Below are 16,341 nucleotides of genomic sequence, written 5' to 3'. Positions count from 1 at the left end.
ACGGATTTAATGGACATTTACAGAGCTTTCCACCTCGAAGGAAATGAATATAATTTCTTCTCAACTGCACATGGAACATGCCCATGAATAAATTATATACTGGGACACAAAACATGACTCAGAAAATGTATGAAAATAAACATTATGTCAAGCAGCTTACAGATCACAATAGTATAAAACTATAAATCAACCACAAAAAAGAATACCAGTATAAGCCAAAACTCATGGAGACTAAACAAAATGCTTCTGAACAACTGTTGAGTTAAAGAAAAAAAGTCAAGATGTACATAAAGACAAATGAAAATGGAGAGACAAGCTACCAAATCTTATGGGATGCTCTAAAAATAGTACTACATGGGAAGTTCATGGAAATAATAAGTTGCCACTTAATAAAATGAGAAAAATCTTTACAGCTAAAGGAGTAAAGAAAATAAGAATAAACTCATATAAAAAAATCAGTAGAGGGGCCTCCCTGGTGGCCCAAGGGGTTAAGATGCAACCTATGAAGCTGTCCACAGCCTCCGCACCTCAAGTTTGATCCCCAGCCGGCCAGGGAGCAACCCACATGGTGCGGCAGACCTCTCCTGACTTGCCTGCTGCTCCCCTCAGCAGTATACTTCAGTCAATCTGCCTGTTCTGTTCCTCACACTGTCTCTGGTGAATCCTCTCATCCCCCATACCTCTGGCCTGTACCCCAGTTCTTGTAGTCATAAACAAATAAATCTTTTTTTAAAAAATCAATAGAAAGAACAACATAATAAACACTAGAGAAGAAATAACTGCAGTAGAAAACAAAGATAATCCAAAAAATCAATGAAACCAAGATCTGGTTCTTTGGAAAAAATGAACAATATCATCAAGTCCTTGTATAGACTTACAAAGAAAAGAGAGAATCTGAAAAATAGAATCAGAAATGAAAAAGGTAAAATTACATTAGATGCTACAGAAATACATAGGGTCATAAGAACCTCCAATGGAAAAAAACTAGACAACCTAGAAGAAATGGAAAAATATTTATATTCATATAACATTTCAATACTGAATCAGGATGAAAAAGATACCTTAAGCAGTTCAATCAAAAGTGCCAAAATTGAAAAAGAAATGAAAAGTCTCCCTAAGAACAAATGCCCAGGACCAGACAGCTTCTCCAGTGAATTCTATCAAACCTTCAAAGATAACTTAATATCTTATCTATCTTACTCTAGCTCTTCAAAAAAAAAAAAAAAAAAAAAAAAAAGGAAGAGAGTAGAAAACTCCCCAATGTGTTCTATGAAGCCAACATTACTCTAATCACAAAATCAAATAAGGACAGTACAAAAAAGGAAACTATGGACCAATATCCTTGATGAACAAAATGCAAAAATCCTCAACAAAGTCCTAGCAAACCAAATACAGCAATATATTAAGAAAATCATGCACCATGAAATCAAATAGCCTTCATCCCAGAGATGCAAGATTGACTCAACATGCACAAATCAATGTCATTCACCAGTCCAACAAAAAATAAAGATAAAAATGACACAATCATTTCAAAAAGTGTTGAAAGAACCTTCCACAAGAGACAATATTAATTTTAAATAAAAAACACTTAGTAAATGTGAATAAATTTAACTTATCTAAACATTATCAAAGCCATATATGAAAAACTCACAGCCAACATCATATTCAATGGTGAAAAGTTGAAAACATTTCCACTAAGATCAGGAAAAAGAAAGGACGTCCTCTGTCACCACTATTAAGAAGGTCTAGCTAAAGCAATTAGGCAAGGAAAAAAAAAAAGAAAAAGGAAAGGGAAATAAAGAAAACAATCCCACTTACAACCACACAAAAATAATGAAATACCTCACAGTAAATTTAATGAACGAGGTGAAGTACTACATATTACAAACTATAAAACTTTGATAAAGGAATTTAAAAAGATGTAAGGAAATGGAAAGATATCCTATGTTTAGGATTGGAAGAAAAAGCATCATTAAAATGGACTTGTTACCTAAGCAAATTACAGATTCAGTGCAATACCTATCAAAACATCAATAACTTTTTCAAGGAAATAGAACAAACAATTATAAAATTCATATGGAACTACAGAAACCCCTGAGAGGTAAAGAATCCCAATAGAAAAGAAGAAAAATGGAAGTACACACTTCCAGGTTTCAAACTATATTACACAACAGTAGTCAAAATAGTATCATACTGGAACAAAAACAGAAATTCAGACTGATGGAATAACATAGAGATAAACCCACACAAATATAAATAGTTAATTTTAAACAGAGGAGCTACAACCATACACTGGAGAAAAGAAAGCATCATCAACAAATGGTGTTGGGAAACATGGATAGCCACATACAAAAAGAAACAAAAGCAAAAACAAAAACCAAGGTCATTATTTAACTCCAAACACAAAAATTAATTCAAAATGGATTAATGATCTGGGTATAAGAACCAGAACTATAAAATACTTGCAAGAAAGCATAAGGGACATGTACATCATCGTAATGGTTTATTGGGGGATTCAACTCCAATGGCAAGGGAAACAAAAGCAAAAATAAAAATGTAGGACTACATAAAAATTAAAAAGCTTTTGTATCACAAAAGAAAACATCGCAAAACATCAACTTACAGAATGGGAAAAATATTTGCACATCACACATCTGACAAGGGACTAATTTCCAAAATATATAAAATGCTCATATAATCCAACATCAAAAAACAAACAACACAATGAAAACAATGGGCAAAAGACCTAAATAGAAGTTATTTAAAGAAAACATGTAGATGAACTATAGAGATGAAAATTTTTAAACATTACTTATTATAAGGGAAATAAAAAAATACAAATCAAAACCACAATGAGATATCACCTCACCCCTTTGAGAATGGCCCATATCAAAAAGAATGGAAATGAAAAATGTTGGTGAGAATGTGGTGAGAAAATAACTCTCATCCACTGTTGATCTGAATGCAAATTGGTGTGGTAGCTATGGAAAACGATGTGGAGTTTACTTAAGAAAATAAAAATGGGGCCTCCCTGGTGGCGCAGCGGTTGAGCGCTGGGTTGCAAAGCTGCCCGCAGCCTCTGCGGTGCCGGTTCGATCCCCAGCTGCTCCCCAGCCACCAGAGGAGGGTCCCACATGGTGCGCAGACCTCTCCTGCTGCCCGCTGCTCCCCTCAGCAGTGTACTTCGGTCCTTCTGCCTGCTCTGCTCCCTGCTCTGGCTCTGGTGAATTCTCTCACCCTCCCGCACCTCTGACTGTACCCAGTGCATGTATAAACAAAACAAACAAACGAACAAACAAATAAATAAAACATGCCTCTATTAAAAGAAAAGAAAAGAAAAATGGAAATCCTGTGTGATTCAAAAATACTTCTGCTAGGTAGTCATAAAAAGTATATGAAAACTCTGATACAAAAATACTTACGTCTCTATGTTCATAACAGCTCTGCCATAATTTCCAAGTCATGAAACCAACATAAGTGCCCATCAATAGACAAATGTATAAAGAATTTGTGGAATATATAGATGATGGAATACTACGCAGGCATTAAAAAGATGAAAATATAGTTTGGGACAAAATGGATGGGCCTTATTTAAATGAAATAAAGGCAGATATCATAAGGTTTTGTTCATCTGTGGAATATATTAACCAAAAAAAAAAACATACATAAGCAAAATACATCAGGGATAAATCTTACACTTAGAGACTTAGTGACAGAATTTAATGGTTACCAAAGGGAACAGAGTGATAAGAGGAAGAAAGGAATGACAGAGGAAGGCAGATGGGATTTTGGCACAGGTAATTGGGTGGAGGGTAAGTGAATCATGTGCACATGTGGAGGATTAAAAATGTAACCCTAAAATTAAAAAAAAAAAAACTATTAGGGCCTCCGCTGGTGGCGCAGCAATTGAGAGCTGAGTTGCTAAGCTGCCCGCAGCCTCTGCAGCTCCAGTTTGATCCCCGGCCGCCTGGGGGGAGGGTCCCACATGGCGAACAGACCTCTCCTGCCACCCGCTGCTCCCCTCAGCAGTGTATCTTGTCCCTCTGCTTGTTCTCTCTCCTCTCTGGCTCTGGTGAATTCTCTCACCCTCCTGCACTTCTGACTGTACCCAGTGCTTGTATAAATAAATAAATAAATCTTTAAAAAAAAAAACTATTAGAAAGTGCTGGAAAGTGCTAAACTCAGAAAAAAACTGGGGATATTTAACCCTTCAAAGGATTAAACTAATTTGGTTGAGATGGGTGTTTATTTATATTTTCCCTTGAGCAAATCCCAACCACAGGGTGTTGGCTGAATAACTCAAACAGATATCCCCAAAGAGTTGTCAAAGGCTGGAATCTGGGGTGTGCAGAGTTGGAAATTAAAATGAGAAACTTGGAAAGTAGGAACTCACAGGTAGGACCCCAAATCTTTTAATTATGAACTCTTAAATCTTTGAGTGACCCCTGAATTATGAATACATGAGGGAGACAATAAGAAATCTAGTGAAAATCAACAGACAAATAAATGGAACTGAGAAAGTATGACCACAGCAGGCAACACAGTGTTCAGAGTTCAAGTCCCATTAAGTTAGAAGGACTTGGCAAATATCCTGGGCTCTCTCACTCTCATTGAATCTATTCCAAAAACCACACATTAGAGGTAAAGACTATTCCCATAACTAAGGAATTTACTCTAGGATTAAAGGAAAAAACTGTACATACACACACACACTTTATGGACACACACACACAGTTATAGAAAACACTATATAGGTATATTCTAATAAAGTTTAAAGCCAAGTCTTTACAAGTTCAATATAATCACATAATAATTTAACAGTCTTGCACAACAAAATCAATACTCATAGAGCTGCAGAAGAAGGTAATATAAACTGGAGTTTATATATATTTGTATCAAGGTCTATTATACAACTAAAATATTAGATACAGAAAGAAAAACTTATCCATAATTTAAAACAAGAATACAGTCATAGGAACAAGTGTTGAAATGATCAAATGGCATTATTAACAAGGAGGGTTTTAAAAAAATAACTTTCATTCTTGTATCTCTTAATGGGGATACATTCTGAAAAATAGATTGTCCTATGATCTGGAATTGGAAGCATCATAGGGTGTACTTACACCAACCAGATGGCATAACCTATTACACACTTAGACTATAAATAGGAACCCCCACAGTACTTGATTATAGAAACATATTTGAGGAGTTAAAAGAAAAAGCAGGGCCTCCCTGGTGGCGTAGGGGCTAAGCTTAGTTCTACCAAGCTATTACTAGCCAATGCAGCATGAGTTCGATCCCTCACCAGGGAGCTAACCCACATGGTGCAGCAGACCTCTCCTGTCTTGCCTGTTCCTCCCCTCAGCAGTGTATCTCAGTTGGTCCACATGTTCTGCTCCCTACTCTGTCTCTGGTGAATCCTCTCACCCCCTGAACCCCTGATGATTTTTACTCAATTTCTGCAAAAACAACTAAAGCAAAAACTATGACATTGTATTGCAGGATTTATCAATACTATATATATATAAATATGTGGCAAACATAATGCAAAATGATAAAAATAATGCAAAATAGAATTATATCATTAAGTTCCTTATATTTCATATGAAGTGATACAATAATAACTCTAAACATAAGACATAAATTCTTTTTTTTAAGATTTATTTATTTATGCATACAAGAGCTGGGGTACAGGCCAGAGATACAAGGGATAAGAGCATTCACCAGAGACAGAGTGGGGAACAGAACAGGCAGATTGACTGAAGTACACTGCTGAGGGAAGCAGCAAGTGAGTTAGGAGAGGTCTGCTGTGCTATGTGTGTTGCTCCCTGGCAGGCCGGGGATCTAACTCGTGCTGCAGAGGTTGTGGATTTCTTCATAGTGCAGTGCTTAACCCCTTGTGCCACCAGGGAGGCCCCACGAGACATAAATTCTAAAGAAACCACTAAATAATAATATAAAGAAATATTGTTAAAAACCCAATGAAGACTTCAGCTCCTGGTAAAAAATCTGGAGGTGCTTTTTCATGTCTGACCACAGGTAACTGTGACTTGCACAGATGTCAGGGGCAAGCTGCCCTCCCCATTCCAGACGTGGGGTACAGTCAGGATACTGTGATCTAGGAAGACCTCCTCTGATGAGGTATTCTTGGGACTGGATATGGGGGAGGACCCCTGAAGATACTTTGCCCCATTCTGATTCAGTCAAAGACTCTTAATCTTTGTACCAACCCACCCCTTCAGATTCCATAAAAGTGCTAGAGCCTTTTCTTCAGGACTCCCTCCATGATGAGATGACCCCAAGTCTGTGCTGAATCCATCCTTAACCAGTGAGTCCTTCCAATGGGGGGAAATGGAACAGAGGGAGTCAGCACTTTTACAGGTTTTAGACTCTTTCTAATACTCTCTCAGTAAGTGCTTAAAGGTTTCACTCCTAGGTATCTACCCAAATGAGTTGGAAACTTCAAACCATGGCACATGAGAGGACATGGAGAAACCTTAACAGGATATTGCTAAGTGAAGGAAGTTAATCTGAAAAGGCTGCATACTGCATGACTCCCACTACATGACATTTTGAAGAATAAACTATGAAGACTGTAAAATGATCAACAGTTGCCAAGGGGCAGTGGGAAGTGGGGTGGGAGAGGTAAACACGTGGATTCTTAAGGCAGTGACACTATTCTGTGTGATACTATAATGATGAACACACATGTCATTATATATTTGTCAAAACTCATAGGAAGGACAACAATGAAAATGAACCTTAATGTAAACCATGGACTTTAGTTAATAATAATAAGCTAGGGCCTCCCCGGTGGCTCAGCGGTTGAGCGCTGGGTTGCGAAGCTGCCCACAGCCTCTGCAGCGCCAGTTCGATCCCCAGCTGCTCCCCAGCAACTGGAGGAGGGTCCCACATGGTGCGCAGACCTCTCCTGCTGCCCACTGCTCCCCTCAGCAGTGTACTTCGGTCCTTCTGCCTTCTCTGCTCCCCACTCTGGCTCTGGTGAATTCTCTCACCCTTCTGCACTTCTGACTGTACCCAGTGCTTGTATAAATTAAAATAAATAAATCTCAAAAATAATAATAATAAGCTAACATCAGCTCATTATTTGTACCAAATGTATGACATCAATGCAAGTTGCTAATAACAGGGGAAATTGTGTAGTGAGAGCTAAGAGTTTATATGGGAGCTTTCTATACTTTCAGCTCAAATCTCCCATAAATCTACAATTGCTTAAAAAAGTAATCTTTTTTTAAAATAATGTTTCATTAACCCAAAACAAAACAGAAAATAAATCAGAAAAAGAAAGAAAAAAAAAACAGTTGGAGAAGGCAGAAAGTAAGTGATAAAACAACAGTCCTAAATTCAATAAACTCGAATTCCATCAATATGATTTTCAGGAACTACTCTGCAGTGATGGAAAGCAGAATGGCATTTGGTTCTGGTGTGGGAATTGATATGGACAGAACACAGGAAACTTGTTCTGTGATGGAGAGTTCTTTTTTTTGACTGGAGTGATGATTGTGGAGGTGCATATGTTTATCAAAACTCATCAAACTGTATCATAGGGGTTGGTCCCTTTCTCTGCATGTAAATTTTACTTCCATTTCTTAGAAAGACAATGAAAGACCATGTCAGTGTGTCATGTTGTAAGATGAAAGTCACATGGTGTAGTTAAAAGACCAACATGATAGAGCATAGCCAAAGGAAGCCACAGCAATGTTAGAGTTCTTATCTCCACACTCTGTTACTCAAGAAAAATAAGCCTTTTGCCAATCAGGCTTTATTACATGCAGGTAAACTCACTATATATATTACAAGTTCATTTAACATACGAGTACAACCAGAACGAAACACCTAGAACAGATATTGATTCATTTGTATACATGTAAGAGTCATTTATAATTCATATCTATTTCCACTCAAATAGATGTAAACATTGAGATAAGCACTCCTGAGATGTATTTTTAGTAGACTAAACAGCTGAGCCAAAAATCTCTTATGAACCTCATTTTCCTTTTCTTATTTATTTATTTTGGTTTGTTTTCTTATTTGTTAAGCTAATGCTTGAGTTGATTCCAGACCATATAATACCAAATTTTGAAATAGCAAGGCTCAAATGAATCATCTTTTCCTAAGCTCAAAAAGGATAAAGCCCTCCTGCCGAAGACCATTCGACATGTAACTAAAGTTAACAAATAGCATTTAACTGCAGCCACAAACCATTAAGCATCAAATCCAGTCTCTATTAGCATCAAAGGCATTCTGGGCATCTGGTCTCCCCTGTGCAATGGAAAAAGTCTCACAGTAAAGACCATGATTTCATTGCTGACATTGGTTTTACTTCAAACTTGGCGTCTGCGTTCCCTAAGAGCTTTTCTATGGTTGTTTTTACTTACGGACTTTAATAACATGAAAGGTTGTTTCCATAGTGAAAGCTGCTTCCCTGAATGGTCAGGAACTAAAGTAATAGGGGAGAGTTTGACTGTGACCATCTCTAAGAAGGGAATTAAGTTAAATGATTTGATGGAAGTGGAAATAAAATATTCTAACACTGTGAAATTAAAGCGATGCTCAATGTATGCAGGAAGAAAGTGGGAGTGGGGCAGACAAGGGATATCTTTAATTCTTGATGTACCTGAATGTTTTAATGAAGGTCAATAAAATAAAGGAAATTATGACTCCTGTGTCACTTTGGGGGGAAGTAAAGAGAGAATTGTCTATAGAAAGGGTATCTCCTTAATCACTAATCCTAAGTGCACAATTTCATGAAGCAACAAGCAATGGGGAAATTTCAGATTGTTCAAGGCTAACTCCAGTCCACAGTACAGTCATTCATTTTATATTATCTCTAAAACATTAAGTCCAAACCTAATATATACTTCCATCCTACAAAAAATACAAACCACAACTTGTAGACCTATGTAGCTGTCACTAGCAGGAGTTTAAAATAAACTTTTTGGATGAACAATTTATTTACAATAAAATCTACCATTTTCATGTATGCTTTGATGAGTGTATGGTTTGCTTTGTTCTAATTAATTCTTTTGAAATTCATCCATGTGTGTCTTGGAAGTTCGTTCCTTTTTCTTGATGAAGAATATTTCACTGTCTGGATAAACCAGATTCATTTACCTGCTGATGAATATCTGATTTGTTTCCAGGAAAAGGCTCTATAAATAAACATCCTGTGATTATCTGTGGTCAGGACTTCGTGTAGTTCATGATATCATTTCCCTTGAGTAAATATCTAAGAGCAGAATTGCTGGATCGTATGTGTATGTTTAATTTTTGAAGAAACTAGCTCCCTTTTTGAAGAAGTTGCACCCTTTACATCTCCATCAATGTGTATAGAGTTCCCTTTGAGAAGATGCCTGTGAAAGCAGATTATAGTCACAGGAGATTGAGGCATGCTTCACTCCTCCTCTTGCACTACACACAAACACGTGGCTTTCACTAAGGCAGAATGGGGACGACAACTACATGGGTCAGTGAGGGGACACTCGTGGAAATTTGTACTCCATCATGGTTGGGCTCAGGTTGCACAATCTCTCTGGGAATGGCAAACAGCTTTTGAGCAGATACACCCTCATTGTATGCATGCATGTGTGCATACTCCGTGCATGCATTTTAGAGGAAGAGAGAAAGGAAGGAGTACATAGTACAAGTATGTTCATTTGGATAGAAAATATAATGTTCTACCTTTCCTAACCTGAATAAGCTGAGAGGCCAACTTGTCTCCCAGTTGAGGCTGACTGATGCTTTTTCAGTTGCAGCTCCCAGTCATGTTGAATGGGGTATCAAGATGCAGTGAACAAGTGTGAGACTCTACACCCTAACTTCTCACCTGACAGCTATGTGATCACAGGAAAGCTTCTTAGCCTAACCACATCTCACCTTCCTTACCTATAAAATAGGAAGAGTAATACCCCCTATATTGCTTTAGTAACATACCCCATGAAGTAAGATAACTAGGTGGTCTTTGGTTTAAAAAGTATTTGAGACTTAACTGTGTGAGGCACAACGCTCTGCCCTTGGGTGTCTTATGTCTGGTAGGACACAGACATGAAGCCACTGAGCTATCATGGGACAACTTAAGTTACCAGGGCCATTAGAGAAATTTGGAAAGAGAATCCCCTCTCTCCCTGAGCACCCTATTTCTTCTTGAGGAAATTGGGCGATGGCTGGTAGAGAAAAAGGGGGGTTCCACAGCAGGTGTATGGGTAGGTTAGGACATTGAGAGCCCACAGCCCTCAGACTTGTCACTGTTTTCTGGTCAAATACTATTGCCTTCATCTGTATCTCTAGACCTGAAGGCTACCCCCATCCCAAATGTGAAAAAGCCCCTCTGCCCAAATGGTTGGTCTTCTGGAGGGGCAGGAATTACCTACCATACCACACTCCCCAGAGCCGCCCTCCCTCCACCATTTATTAATGATAACTGGTGTGACCCCTGGTCCCTTGGCCCTCAGGTAGAATGGCATTTCCCAGAGTGTCCATGGTCTATCACTTCCCTATGTCTCTGCTTCTATTTCTATACTTCCCAGTAAACTATTTGCACTGGAATCCTTGTCTCCACGTCTGCTTTTAGGAGGCTGCATGGAAGGAGCCAGCACCTTGATGGCAACAAGGCTGGGCAGTAGTTGTACAGAGTGTGGAGAGTGCCTTAAGCAGGAGACAGGGCACATGAAAGCAGATGAGGAGGTGGAATTGATGGACACTGGAGTCTGAGGAGGAGCAACAGGTCATGGACAACATCATGGTGTCAAATACAACTACCCTGGGGGGAGTCAGGGAGGGGGTGATTCACACTGCCTGCTACACTACTTCAACCCCACCAGTTCATCTATGCATCCAGTGAGGCTCTTTTAAGCACCACTGTGTACAAGGCCCTCATGTAGAAGACTGAGGCTTATCAGAGACAAAAAGACAAAAACCACTGTCCTAGGAAAAGAGCCACAGCAGTACCCCTTAAGTGAAATTTCCAATCACATAAGAGGCAAATGAAAGTATTCAGGGGGAGGAACAGAAGAGAAAAGGAAATTGCTCAATAGAGAAAACGAAATCATTTGACATCAGTCTCCTCCTCAGGGAGGATGGCTGCCAGAAGTCAAGGGCTCCTGCATCCAAATTTCCTGAGACAAGAGCTCTGAGCACAGAAGCCCACACATGGGTCAACTGTCTTTCAGTTGAAGAAGGGGGCTCTTCACCAAGCATTTTCAAGTCATGGAAATCTACCAGATATAATCCTCACAGAGATAGGCTAAAATGAGCCACAACAACAAATACTGGGTTTTAGCTCCACTCCCACAGAAACTAGAGTCCTAAGGCACCAGGAATCAGGTGAGGATGAGAAAAGGGTTGTGTAAAACTCATGGCACCTTAAAAATGTACAGACAAAAAAAGAAAATTCAGATACAATCAAGGTGGGTGATAGTGGAAGGTAGTTTGAGATGAGGAGAAAATGCAGTCAAGATTGTAGTGGACTTGGTTTTGTTTTGTTTTTTTCAGGGAGAAGATATAGTTATTAATTAACATGAATAGATATTAATAGGAAGGTATAGATTTTTGTATGTGAGGTAAAAACTTCAGACTAAGCATTTGGAGAATACAAATAGTCCTTATTACATCCAAACCATTGAAAGAGATAAGTAAAACAAAGAAACCTCAACCAAATCAATAAATGATGAGGAGGAGAGAATAGAAACACACACACACCAAAAAAAAAAAAAAAAAATTATAAACAAGAAAAAACAGAAAAAGCCGCCATGGATTTGCTAGTATTCTCAGTAAATGTGAATAGGTTAAATGTCCCATACACCCTGCTCTGTCTCTGGTGAGTCCTCTCACCCTCCCTCACAGCTGGCCTGTACCCCAGTTCTTGTATAAATAAACAAAATCTTAAAAAAGAATGGGCAGGGCCTTCCTGATGGCGCAGGCAGTTGAGCGCAGCACTGTGAAGCTGTCCACAGCCTTTGCAGGGCTGGTTCAATCCCCGCTGGCCTCGGAGCAACCCATGTGGTGAGCAGACCTCTCCTGCCTAGTCTGCTGCTCCCCTCAACAGTGTATTTCGTCAGTCTGACTGTTCTGTGCCCTGCTCTGTCTCTGGTGAATCCTCTCACTCTCCCGCGCATCTGGCCTGTACCCCAGTTCTTATATAAATGAAATAAATCTTTAAAAAAAATGGGCAAATACTTCTGTTTGAATTTTAAAAAAAGTGAAATACAGTTTTGTTGTTTATGAGAGTCAAATATAAAGAGGAAAAGAAGACCAACTAAATTTTGTAAAATTGAAAAATTGAAAAAGTTAGTGTTCCTCAAAGGCAGTAGATTAAACAGGTATATCACTTTTAAGAGTTTGACAAACTAGTATTTGAAGTGAAATGTTTTCAAAGTTGTGTTTCATACTGGTGGAGGAAGTAATCACCAAAGACATATCACCTACCAAGCAGGTTTCTGTACAAGTGAAAACCCATAGAAAGACCAGGAAAATCTGCATTCCATGAGAGGTGATGCTATGGACAATCCTGGTGGGGTTCATGTGCGGAAACTGCACCCACATCCTGTGGTGATGAGGACAGAACCTTGCACTTAAGGGAGGAGAGGATGGTTGTAATAAGGAAGTGAAACAGTTAGTTTGGGACCTAATGTTCTGGGGAAAGGAAGACCTTAGGAAAAAATGTAAATGGAACAGTCATTTTCTTCCACCTCACAAATTTCAATAGGACAGAATTCATGGGCCCAGCTTCAGGCTTTATGCTATAAATTCTGTGGACAAGCATAAAACTAGAAGCGGAAGAGATAAGCAGTGCTTTGGAGGAAAAGGTGACAGGAACATGATAAAAAGGGTGTTGGTCTTCAGTCAAGGTCAGCAGAAATGTCACCCTGCTGTTGTGCAAGTGTGCTCCAGGAATCTCCAGCTGGCTCTCAACTAGCTAACTACAAATTGAGCTGCATAAAGGGTGACCCACTGACCTTCACCACTTAAGGTCATCCCCCACCCCTTTTCTCTCTCTCCCTCCTTCTCTGTTTTTCTTCCATTCACTTTTCTTTTCCTCCCTACCTCAACTGTCAAAGCTCAAAAACCCAACACACAGAATTTAAGGCAGGGTCAGCGCTTGCGAAGACTCTGGCTCTGGTGCCTGGAGATGGGTGGGTGAGTGCGTGTCCCTGGGTGCTGCAGACAGGACAGCCAATGAAGTTCTCAGCCATTAACAAAGACTGGGAGTCTAAATGAATTTGCAGTGGTGGGAGGCTGGGGAGTGTGCCATCCAGAGCAGCGCTGCCTTTCACCCTCCCAGCCCAAGCTTTTATTAAAGATACGAACAAAGAAACAAGAAAATAGCAAGCAATTGAGTTTTTGATTATACGTATTATTAAGTTACTGCTGAAAACAAGTTTTCCTGGTTAGTGGGGAACACGCGCACGCCAGCACGTCCTCAGAGAACAGGAGTCAATTCTGGGAAGAAATTCTGTTTACAGAACTTCTAATGTCCTGGAACTCCTCATGCAGAGTAAATAGGTATTCTTCAAAAACTCCAGCTCCCTTTAGGGCAGCAGGCTCACAACATCGGGGGTAAATGTCAAACTTCTGTATCATCCTGTCCTTTGACCCTCTGTCTGTGCTTCACTTTTTCACTATGCTTTCCTTTGAAAAGCTCAAGGAGGGCAGGGATGGTAACAAAGATGTGGAAGTTGTTCTCTTTGTAAGCAGCTGTAATGTCAAAATGTCATTCAGGGAGAGGCTGAAATGAGACTTGTTGGCCTCCAAGTTTATTACTTCTGCTCTCTCTGTGTCCACTCACTGAATATACTTAAGAGTCTGAAAAACTTTATATGTTCATTCAACTCATGTTAAATACCATAAACTATACATAATATATGTGAGCCTTGCGTTTTCATCTCTGTGTCTGTTACAAATATACTTTTCATTGTGTAAGGATATAATTCTGTATAAACTGAATTTTTTTGTGAATGATTCATATTTCAAAGATTTACCTAGCATTTAAGTCAATTTAGTTAGCAGACAGCAAAAGTCACCAAGAGGCACCATTAATCTCTTAATTGCACAATTATTGTATTAAAGTTTCTTTCCATTAAAAGTCTTATGCACCAAGAACAAAACAAGAGTCACCATTAATATTTAGCATTTGTGGTCATGAGTTTTTCCTAAATCAGGAAACACCAGCCTCAGGTTGTTTTTGTTTTTGTTTTTATTATCTGAAACAGATAAATGTTCAAATTGTGTGTGTGTGTATTGCGTATGTCTATGTGGATGCATTTGCGTGTGCAGTACATGTTTCACGTGTCTATGTGTGTGTGTCTATGTGTGTGTCTATGTCTATGTGTGTGTGGTGTATATCTTTGTGTATTTGTGTCTATGTGTGTGTGGTGTATATCCTTGTGTATTTGTGTTTATTTGTATGGTGTGTGTGTAGTATATGTCTTATGTATGTCTGTGTGTCTGTGTGGGGTGTATGTCTGTGTGTCTCTTTGTGTTTGTGCATGTAGTACATATCAGTATATATTTGTGTGTGAGTTTGTCTCTAGTATATGCCTCTGTGTGTGGTATATATCTGTGTCTATAGTGCACATCTATGTATATAGTGTATGTCTATGTGCACCTGTGTGTGCTTTTGTGTGTGATGCAGGTCTGTGTGTGTTTGTGTGTGGTATGTGTGTGTCGGGGTACACACTGTGGGTGTACATGTGGTGTATGTCTGTCTGGTTCTAATAGGCCACATTGTTACTTCCATCCTCCTCCTCCTCCTACTTCTCCCCCATAAAAATAAATTTAGGTGTCTTTTGCTTCCATATTCACTGTTTCTTTATAACAACCCCTTTAGGGTTTCTTTTATATACGCCTTAATGTTGATTAATTTTTTTAGTTTTTGATTTTCAGTGAAGCTCCATAATCTTACTTCTATCTTGATTATTTGTTTTGCAGGTTATAGGATTCTGGACTGGAAATCTTTTTCTTTAAGTGCTTTGAATATCTCTGTTAAAAAGTCTGTTGACTATCTGACTGGTTTTCCCTTATGGTTTACCCTTTTTACTCTTGATATTTTAAATATTTTTTCCTTGTCATTGGTTCCCAACAGCTTTGTTATTTTGCATCTTGGTGTGTCTATCTGGTATTATTTGGTCTGGAACTCTTTGGGCTTCTTGGATCACAACTTCTGTTTCATTTCTCAGAGTGAGATGATTTTCAGTGATTCTTTTTTTATTTTTAAACTTTATTTTTGTTTATTTGTGCATACAAGAATTGGGGTGTAGGTCAGAGGTGCAGGGTGTGAGAGGATTCACCAGAGACAGAGTGGGGAGCAGAACAGGCAGACTAACTGAAAACACTGCTGAGGGGAGCAATGGGCGAGACAGGAGAGGTCTGCTGTGCCATGTGGGTAGCTCCCTGGCCGGAGATCAAACTCATACTGCAGTGGCTGGTGATAGCTTGCTTAGCACTGAAATTTTAACCCTGTGTCACCCAGAAGACCCACAGTAATTATTTCTTTAAATAGGTTTTCTGTGCCTTTATATTTTACCTCCAATTCTTGAATCCCATGATATGGAATTATTTCTCTTTAACTTGTCCCAGAGAGCTCTTACATTGTTTTCAGTTTTTGAATTCTTTTGTCTCTACCTTGTTCTAGTCTTGTGTTCCCCAACATTGTTTTCAAGCTCATTGATTCTCTCTGGTGTTTTGGTTTGTCTTCTATTAAGGTTCTCAATTATATTTCTTAAAGCAACTAGAGTGTTTCTTAACTTCATTTGTTTTTGAGTATAGCAGCCTCATATTTTCACCTGTTTCATTTTATTCTGTTGTGGTTTTGAAGTCATTTTTGGAGTTGCTGGGTTTGAGAGTGGGGTGCTCGGGTTCACTCTGGGATAAGTTTCACCAGAGCTCCCCTTTCAGCAACACAGACGAGTTTCCAAAAGGGCAGGTTTGTTATAAAAGGGAGGGGGGAAAATAAAAGACAATTGCATAGACACAAACAGGCAGAAAGATGTGCCCCAAAGGGACAGGTTTGCTAATAGAGAGGCCTGCATGGTCACAGGCAGGTGACCTTGAGGACAGCTGCCTCTGCTGAGGGAGGTCAGTGAGAAGAAGCACCAGAATGGCACAGTCATGCAAGGGCAGGCAGGAAGGCTGCTGCCCCACAGAGGGACAGAGAGTTGGTGAAAAGGAGCACCTGCACAGGCACAGGTGGGCAGAAGGACTGCTGCCCCGTGGTAGTGCAAAGACTGCACTGATAACAGTCTTCTTCTCTTTGGAAGGGGCCCAATCCTTTGTCTGACCTTTTTACTGTTGATTTTGAATAATCAATATAGAATTTGAAAGGGA

Source organism: Talpa occidentalis, unplaced genomic scaffold (assembly GCF_014898055.3).
Source record: "Talpa occidentalis isolate TD23 unplaced genomic scaffold, MPIMG_talOcc4v2.1 talOcc4.10, whole genome shotgun sequence".
Lineage (NCBI taxonomy): Eukaryota > Metazoa > Chordata > Mammalia > Eulipotyphla > Talpidae > Talpa > Talpa occidentalis.
This window is presented reverse-complemented; position numbering follows the sequence as displayed.